Genomic DNA, 7748 nt, shown 5'->3' on the forward strand with positions numbered 1-7748 from the left:
TAGCTTAGATTGTAGGACTGCCGGGGTGTTAAGCATATCCCAGTTTAGGTCACCTAACAGAACAAACTCAGAAGCTAGATGGGGGGCAATCAATTCACAAATGGTGTCCAGGGCACAGCTGGGAGCTGAGGGGGGTCGGTAGCAGGCGGCAACAGTGAGAGACTTATTTCTGGAGAGAGTAATTTTCAGAATTAGTAGTTCGAACTGTTTGGGTATGGACCTGGAAAGTATGACATTACTTTGCAGGCTATCTCTGCAGTAGACTGCGACTCCTCCCCCTTTGGCAGTTCTATCTTGACGGAAGATGTTATAGTTGGGTATGGAAATGCCTGAATTTTTGGTGGCCTTCCTGAGCCAGGATTCAGACACGGCAAGGACATCAGGGTTAGCAGAGTGTGCTAAGGCAGTGAGTAAAACAAACTTAGGGAGGAGGCTTCTAATGTTGACATGCATGAAACCAAGGCTTTTTCGATCACAGAAGTCAACAAATGAGGGTGCCTGGGGACATGCAGGGCCCGGGTTTGCCTCCACATCACCCGCGGAACAGAGAAGGAGTAGTATGAGGGTGCGGCTAAGGGCTATCAAAACTGGTCGCCTAGAGCGTTGGGGACAGAGAATAAGAGGAGCAGGTTTCTGGGCATGGTAGAATATATTCAGGGCATAATGCACAGACAGGGGTATGGTGGGGTGCGGGTACGGCGGAGGTAAGCCCAGGCACTGGGTGATGATGAGAGAGGTTTTATCTCTGGACATGCTGGTTGTAATGGGTGAGGTCACCGCATATGTGGGAGGTGGGACAAAGGAGGTATCAGGGGTGTGAGGAATAGGACTAGGGGCTCCATTGTGAACTAAAACAATGATAACTAACCTGAGCAATAGTATACAAGGCATATTGACATTTGAGAGAGACATACAGCGATGCATACAGTGAACACAGGTGTTGAATTGGGAAAGCTAGCTAAAACAGTGGGTGAGACAACAGCTAATCAGCTAGCATAACAACAGCAGGTGAGATGGCATTGACTAGGCAACTCGGCCGACAGATAAAACAAACAAGCAGAATGGAGTACCGTGATTAATGGACAGTCCAGCATGCATCAGCTATGTAGCCAAGTCATCAGAGTCCAGGGGGCAGCGGTGGATGGGGCAGGGGGGCTGGGCTGGCGAGTGTTATCCAGGTTAAGAAAACTAACAATGACGGGACGGTTAGCAGGCCTGTGCTAACAAGCTAACAGATTAGCAGGCCGGGGTAAACAAGGTAGTAGTTAGCGGACCTGGGCTAAACAAGCTAGCAGTTAGCGTGCCGAACTAGCAAGCAAGGAGATAGCGAGGGCTAGAGAGTTAGCCTTTGGAGGACGTCGCGATGGGGTGAGTCTGTTTATTCCTCTTCATGCAGTGATATCGATAGACCGGTCGTAGTCAAGGTATTGTAGCCCAGGAGTATGCTAGGAGCTCTGGCCGGGCTAGCTTCAAGCTACGTGGGTGGAAACGCTAGCCAGGAGTAATCAACCAGGGTTGCTGTTTCGCTCGATAGCTAGTTGCGAGGATCCAGCTGAAGAATGTTCTGTTTGTGGTGGGAATCCGGGGGTAAAAAAAATTAATTAGGTCCGTTATGCTCTGGTTAGTTGATGACCGCTAGCATAGCTGGTAGTTAGCTGGCTAGCTTCAGTTGAGAGGGTCCGGTTCCGAAGTAAATATAACTACTTTAGGAAAGTAGCTACATTGGCGGGTTGCAGAAGAGTATTTGGAAGCTTAGGTTTAGCAAAATGTTTTTAAGGATATGCGAAGAAAAAAATATCTAAAAAATATCTAAAACGAAAAAGAGACGATATTTACAGAGAGACGATACGACAGGACAACTACTGCTACGCCATCTTGGATTTAAAAAAATGCAGTTTCTTTCAGAAACAGGTGTACCCGTGGACACTTAAAAATATACTTACATGGATACAACAAAAAGCCATGTCTAAACTGATTTAAGGTCTCTCTCCCTCATTCCCCCTCTGATGATGATGATAATTATGATGATGAAGGTTTCCTCCCTAGCTCAGAAGATGCTGTCTGACCGTATATCTCAGACCAGAATCCTCCAGACCTGCAGCGTCCCGCAACCCAACATGGTTAACGGAGCAAACACACTGCAAAGTACACACACGATGGCGTCTGATTGGCGTAGCAGTCGGGCGTGGCCAGCCTCAGCCCGGTCAATTCCTGACAGTCTGCACAGCGCGAATATCAACCCAGAGCATATCGGACTGCTTTTTCTCAACCATATCTCCAGATTCCTACCGCAAGCTCTGAATCTTTACTCCGGATCATCGCAGCTAGCTAGCTGGCTAACGTCTCTGTCCCGAAGCAAGCACCAGTTAACCTGCAGCTGTCCTCGAGCTAGGCCCATCTCCCGGCTAGCTGAAGAGATCCACCAGACAATTCCTGGTTTTCAATACCTCTTTTGCCAATTGGCCTGGACCCTTTGCTGCCGACACGGAGCCCCGCCGATCCATCACGACTGTTCTGCCGACGTAACCGTCCGAGAGGGTTTCAACAGGCTCTTCAGTTGCGACATCCCCCTGAGGCCCATCTGCTAACCTGCTAGCCCCAGCCTGCTAACTGTCTGAATCGCCGTGTCTCCAGCTCGCCTAGCTACTCACTGGAACCTATGATCACTCGGCTACACATGCCTCTCCCTAATGTCAATATGTCTTGTCTATTGCTGTTTTGGTTAGTGATTTTTGTCTTATTTCACTGTAGAGCCTCCAGCTCTGCTCAATATGCCTTAGCTAGCCCTTTTGTTCCCCCCCCCACACATGCGGTGACCTCACCTGGCTTAAATGATGCCTCTAGAGAAAAAACCTCTCTCATCGTCACTCAATGCCTAGGTTTACTTCCACTGTACTCACATCCTACCATACCCTTGTCTGTACATTATGCCTTGAATCTATTCTTCCTAGCCCAGGATTCTGCTCCTTTTACTCTCTTTCAAATGCACTAGACAACCAGTTCTTATAGCCTTTAGCCGTACCCTTATCCTACTCCTCCGGTAGGATCACTCCTCTGGTGATGTAGAGATTAACCTAGGCCCTGCAGCCCCCAGCATCACTGCCATTCCCCAGGCGCTCTCATTATTGACTTTAACATTAGAAGTCTCCTCCCTAAGTTTGTTTTATTCACTGCTTAAGCACACTCAGCCAACCCTGATGTCCTAGCCGTGTCTGAATCCTGGCTTAGGAAGGCCACCAAAAATCCAGAAATGTCCATCCCTAACTATAACATTTTCCGACAAGATAGAACTGCCACAGGGGGCGGAGTTGCAATCTACTGCAGAGATAGCCTGCAGAGTTCTGTCATACTATCCGGGTCTGTGCCTAAACAATTCAAGCTTATACTTTTAAAAATCCACCTTTCTACTAACAAGTCCCTCACCGTTGCCACCTGTTATAGACTCCCTTCAGCCCCCAGCTGTGCCCTTGACACCATATGTGAATTGATCGCCCCCATCTATCTTCAGAGTTCGTACTGTTAGGTGACCTAAACTGGGACATGCTTAACACCCCGGCCGTCCTACAATCTAAGCTAGATGCCCTCAATCTCACACAAATTATCAAGGAACCTACCAGGTACAACCCTAAATCTATAACCATGGGCACCCTCTTAGATATCATCCTGACCAACTTGCCCTCTAACTATGCCTCTGTTGTCTTCAACCAGGACCTCAGCGATCACTGCCTCATTGCCTGTGTGCGTAATGGTTCTGCGGTCAAACGACCACCCCTCATCACTGTCAAACACTCCCTAAAACACTTCAGCGAGCAGGCCTTTCTAATCGACCTGGCCCGGGTATCCTGTAAGGATATTGACCTCATCCCGTCGGTAGAGGATGCCTGGTTGCTCTTCAAAAGTGCTTTCCTCACCATCTTAAATAGCCCCCAACACTCAGCAAACTGGATGTAGTCTATCACAGTGCCATCCGTTTTGTCACCAAAGCCCCATATACTACCCACCACTGTGACCTGTATGCTCTCATTGTCTGGCCCTCACTTACATATTCGTTGCCAAACCAACTGGCCCCAGGTCATCTGTAAGTCTTTGCTAGGTAAAGCCCAGCCTTATCTCAGCTCACTGGTCACCATAGCAACACCCACCCATAGCACGCACTCCAGCAGGTATATTGCACTGGTCATCCCCAAAGCCAACACTTACGCCTTTCCTTCCAGTTCTCTGCTGCCAATGACTGGAACGAATTGCAAAAATCCCTTAAACTGGAGGCTTATATCTCCCTCTCTAACTTTAAGCATCAGCTGTCAGAGCAGCTTACTGATCACTGTACCTGTACACAGCCAATATGTAAATAGCACACCCAACTACCTCATCCCCATATTATTACTTACCCTCTTGCACCCCAGTATCTCTACTTGCACATCATCATCTGCACATCTATCACTCCAGTGTTAATGCTAAATTGTAATTATTTAGCCTCTTTGGCCTATTTATTGCCTACCTCCCTACTCGTCTACATTTATACACACTGTACATAGATTTTTATATTATTTTTATATTGATTTTGACTGTACTTTTGTTTACGTGTAATTCTGTGTTGTTGTTTTTGTTGCACTGCTTTGCTTTATCTTGGCCAGGTCACAGTTGTAAATGAGAACTTGTTCTCAACTGGCTTACCTGGTTAAATAAAGGTGAAATTTAAAAAAGTAAAAAACACACACACACACGCACAGCACAACATTAATACATCTACACTCCCCTCTAGTGGCTTTAGCTGGTATCACGGTTGATGTTTCTCTGTTTCTCTTAATATCTTTAGGTTCCTTGTCTGTATACGTTTCCAGAGCATGATCTGGTTAGGGGGTCGTGCTCTCTGAGACCCCTGTCTAGTTTCTGGGAGAAGATCACCCAGATAACCCTAACCCCTGACCAATAGAATTTGAGTTCTGGTGTGACCACATTCCTTTACTGGATCAATTTATGATTCCATGTCTAGGCAGTTGTAAAAACGAATGATAGTAATATACTCCCATGTCTTTGTCATGATCCATTTATCTGAAATGTAATATATGAAACTGAATGATTATGTGCAGTACCAGTCAATGGTTTGGACACTCCTAGACTATTTTCTACATTGCAGAATAATAGTGATGACATCAAAACTATGAAATAACACATATGGAATCATGTACTAACCAAAAAAGTCTTAAACAATCAAAAATATATGTTATATTTGAGATTCTTCAAAGTGGCCACCCTTTGCCTTGATGACATCTTTGCACACTCTTGGCATTCTCTCAACCAGCTTTATGAGGAATGCTGGAAAAGCTTCTACATCTTCATTGCTTGCTGTTTGGGGTTTTAGGCTTGGTTTCTGTACAGCAGGGCTTTATACGTCCATTTGATTGATTGACAGAGTTCCCACATCAGCTGAGCACTTGTTGGCTGCTTTTCCTTCACTCTTCAGTCCAACTTATCCCAAACCATCTCAACTGGGTTGAGGTCAGGTGATTGTGGAGGCCAGGTCATCTGATGCAGCACTCCATCACTCTCCTTCTTGGTCAAATAGCCCTTACACAGCCGGGAGGTGTGTTTTGGGTCATTGTCCTGTTGAAAAACAAATGATAGTCCCACTAAGCTCAAACCAGATGGGATGGCGTATCGCTGCAGAAATCTGTGGTAGCCATGCTGGTTAAGTATGCCTTGAATATAATTGATGTGTCCATACTTTTGACTGGTACTGTAGGTGAACACCTAATTTATTGGCAGATTTGTGTTTTCGAGTCAGATACACAGTATCTTCAAACCCAGAGAGAGAGAAGACTATATACAGACATTCGTAGACATTTTGATTTGTAATTCATCAAAACCCACTGTCCCAGTTTTGTGTCATTTTCCATACTTATTGATTTGTTAATGTGTTTTCCATGAATAAATACATTGAAACCAACAGTGAGGAGAGGAGCTGATGTAGGTGATGATAGATAAGCACCTGTCTCCCTGTAGCATACTGGAGACATTATACTGCAGCATACAGTGCCTTGCAAAAGTTTTCAACCACTTGGCCTTTTTCCTATTTTGTTGCATTACAACCTGTAATTTAAATGGATTTTTATTTGGATTTCATGTAATGGACATGCATAAAATAGCTTGTTTCACAAAAATAAAACAATGGAAAAGTGATGCGTGCATATGTATTCACCCTCTTTGTTATGAAGCAAATAAATAAGATCTGGTGCAACCAATTACCTTCAGAAGTTACATAATTAGTTAAATTAAAGTCCACCTGTGTGCAATCTAAGTGTCACATGAGCTGTCACATGATCTCAGTATACATACACCTGTTCTGAAAGGCCCCAGAGTCTGCAACACCACTAAACAAGGGGCACCACCAGGCAAGTGGCACCATGAAGACCAAGGAGCTCTCCAAACAGGTCAGGGACAAAGTTGTGGAGAAGTACAGATCAGGGTTGGGTTATAAAAAAATATCAGAAACTTTGAACATCCTGCGGAGCACCATTTAAATCCATTATTAAAAAATGGAATGAATATGGCACCACAACAAACCTGCCAAGAGGCCCGCCCACCAAGACTCATGGACCAGGCAAGGAGGGCATTAATCAGAGGCAACAAAGAGACCAAAGGTAACCCTGAAGGAGCTGCAAAGCTCCACAGCGGAGATTGGAGTATCTGTCCATAGGACCACTTTAAGCCATACACTCCACAAAGCTGGGCTTTATGGAAAAGTTGCCCGGAAAAGGCATGTGGGAGACTCCCCAAACATATGGAAGAAGGTACTCTGGTCAGATGAGACTAAAATTGAGCTTTTTGGCCATCAAGGAAAACGCTATGTCTGGCGCAAACCCAACACCTCCCATCACCCAGAGAACCCCATCCCCACAGTAAAGCATGGTGGTGGCAGCATCATGTTGTGGAGATGTTTTTCATCAGCAGGGACTGGGAAACTGGTCAGAATTGAAGGAATGATGGATGGTGCTAAATACAGGGAAATTCTTGAGGGAAACCTGTTTCAGTCTTCCAGAGATTTGAGACTGGGACGGAGGTTCAACTTCCAGGAGGACAATGACGCTAAGCATACTGCTAAAGCAAGACTCGAGTGGTTTAAGGGGAAACATTTAAATGTCTTGGAATGGCCCAGACCTCAATCCAATTGAGAATATGTGGTATGACTTAAAGATTGCTGTACACCAGCGGAACCCATCCAACTTGAAGAAGCTGGAGCAGTTTTGACTTGAAGAATGGGCCGAAATCCCAGTGGCTAGATGTGCCAAGCTTATAGAGACATACCCCAAAAGACTTACAGCTGTAATCGCTGCAAAAGGTGGCTCTACAAACTATTAACATTGGGGAGGTGAATCGTTATGCACTCTCAAGTTTTCTGTTTTGTTGCCTTATTTCTTGTTTGTTTCACAATAAAATATATTTTGCATCTTCAAAGTAGTAGGCATGTTGTGTAAATCAAATGATACAACCCCCCCAAAAAAATCTATTTTAATTCCAGGTTGTAAGGCAACAAAATAGGAAAAATGTCAAGGGGGTGAATACTTCGCAAGCCACTGTATGTGTACAGTTGGACTCAAAAGCAGGCCAGAAGTGCTTGTCATTGTCTTACAATCAATCATTCAGTACCTGGTTGATACATCAAAAATAAGTCATATATGATTTAAATACAATCTATTTCTCTGAGATGCAATTAATGAATGGATTTTGCAGTCATGTATGCATTTATT

This window comes from Oncorhynchus nerka, linkage group LG3 (genome assembly GCF_034236695.1).
Source record: "Oncorhynchus nerka isolate Pitt River linkage group LG3, Oner_Uvic_2.0, whole genome shotgun sequence".
In the NCBI taxonomy this organism is placed as follows: Eukaryota; Metazoa; Chordata; class Actinopteri; order Salmoniformes; family Salmonidae; genus Oncorhynchus; species Oncorhynchus nerka.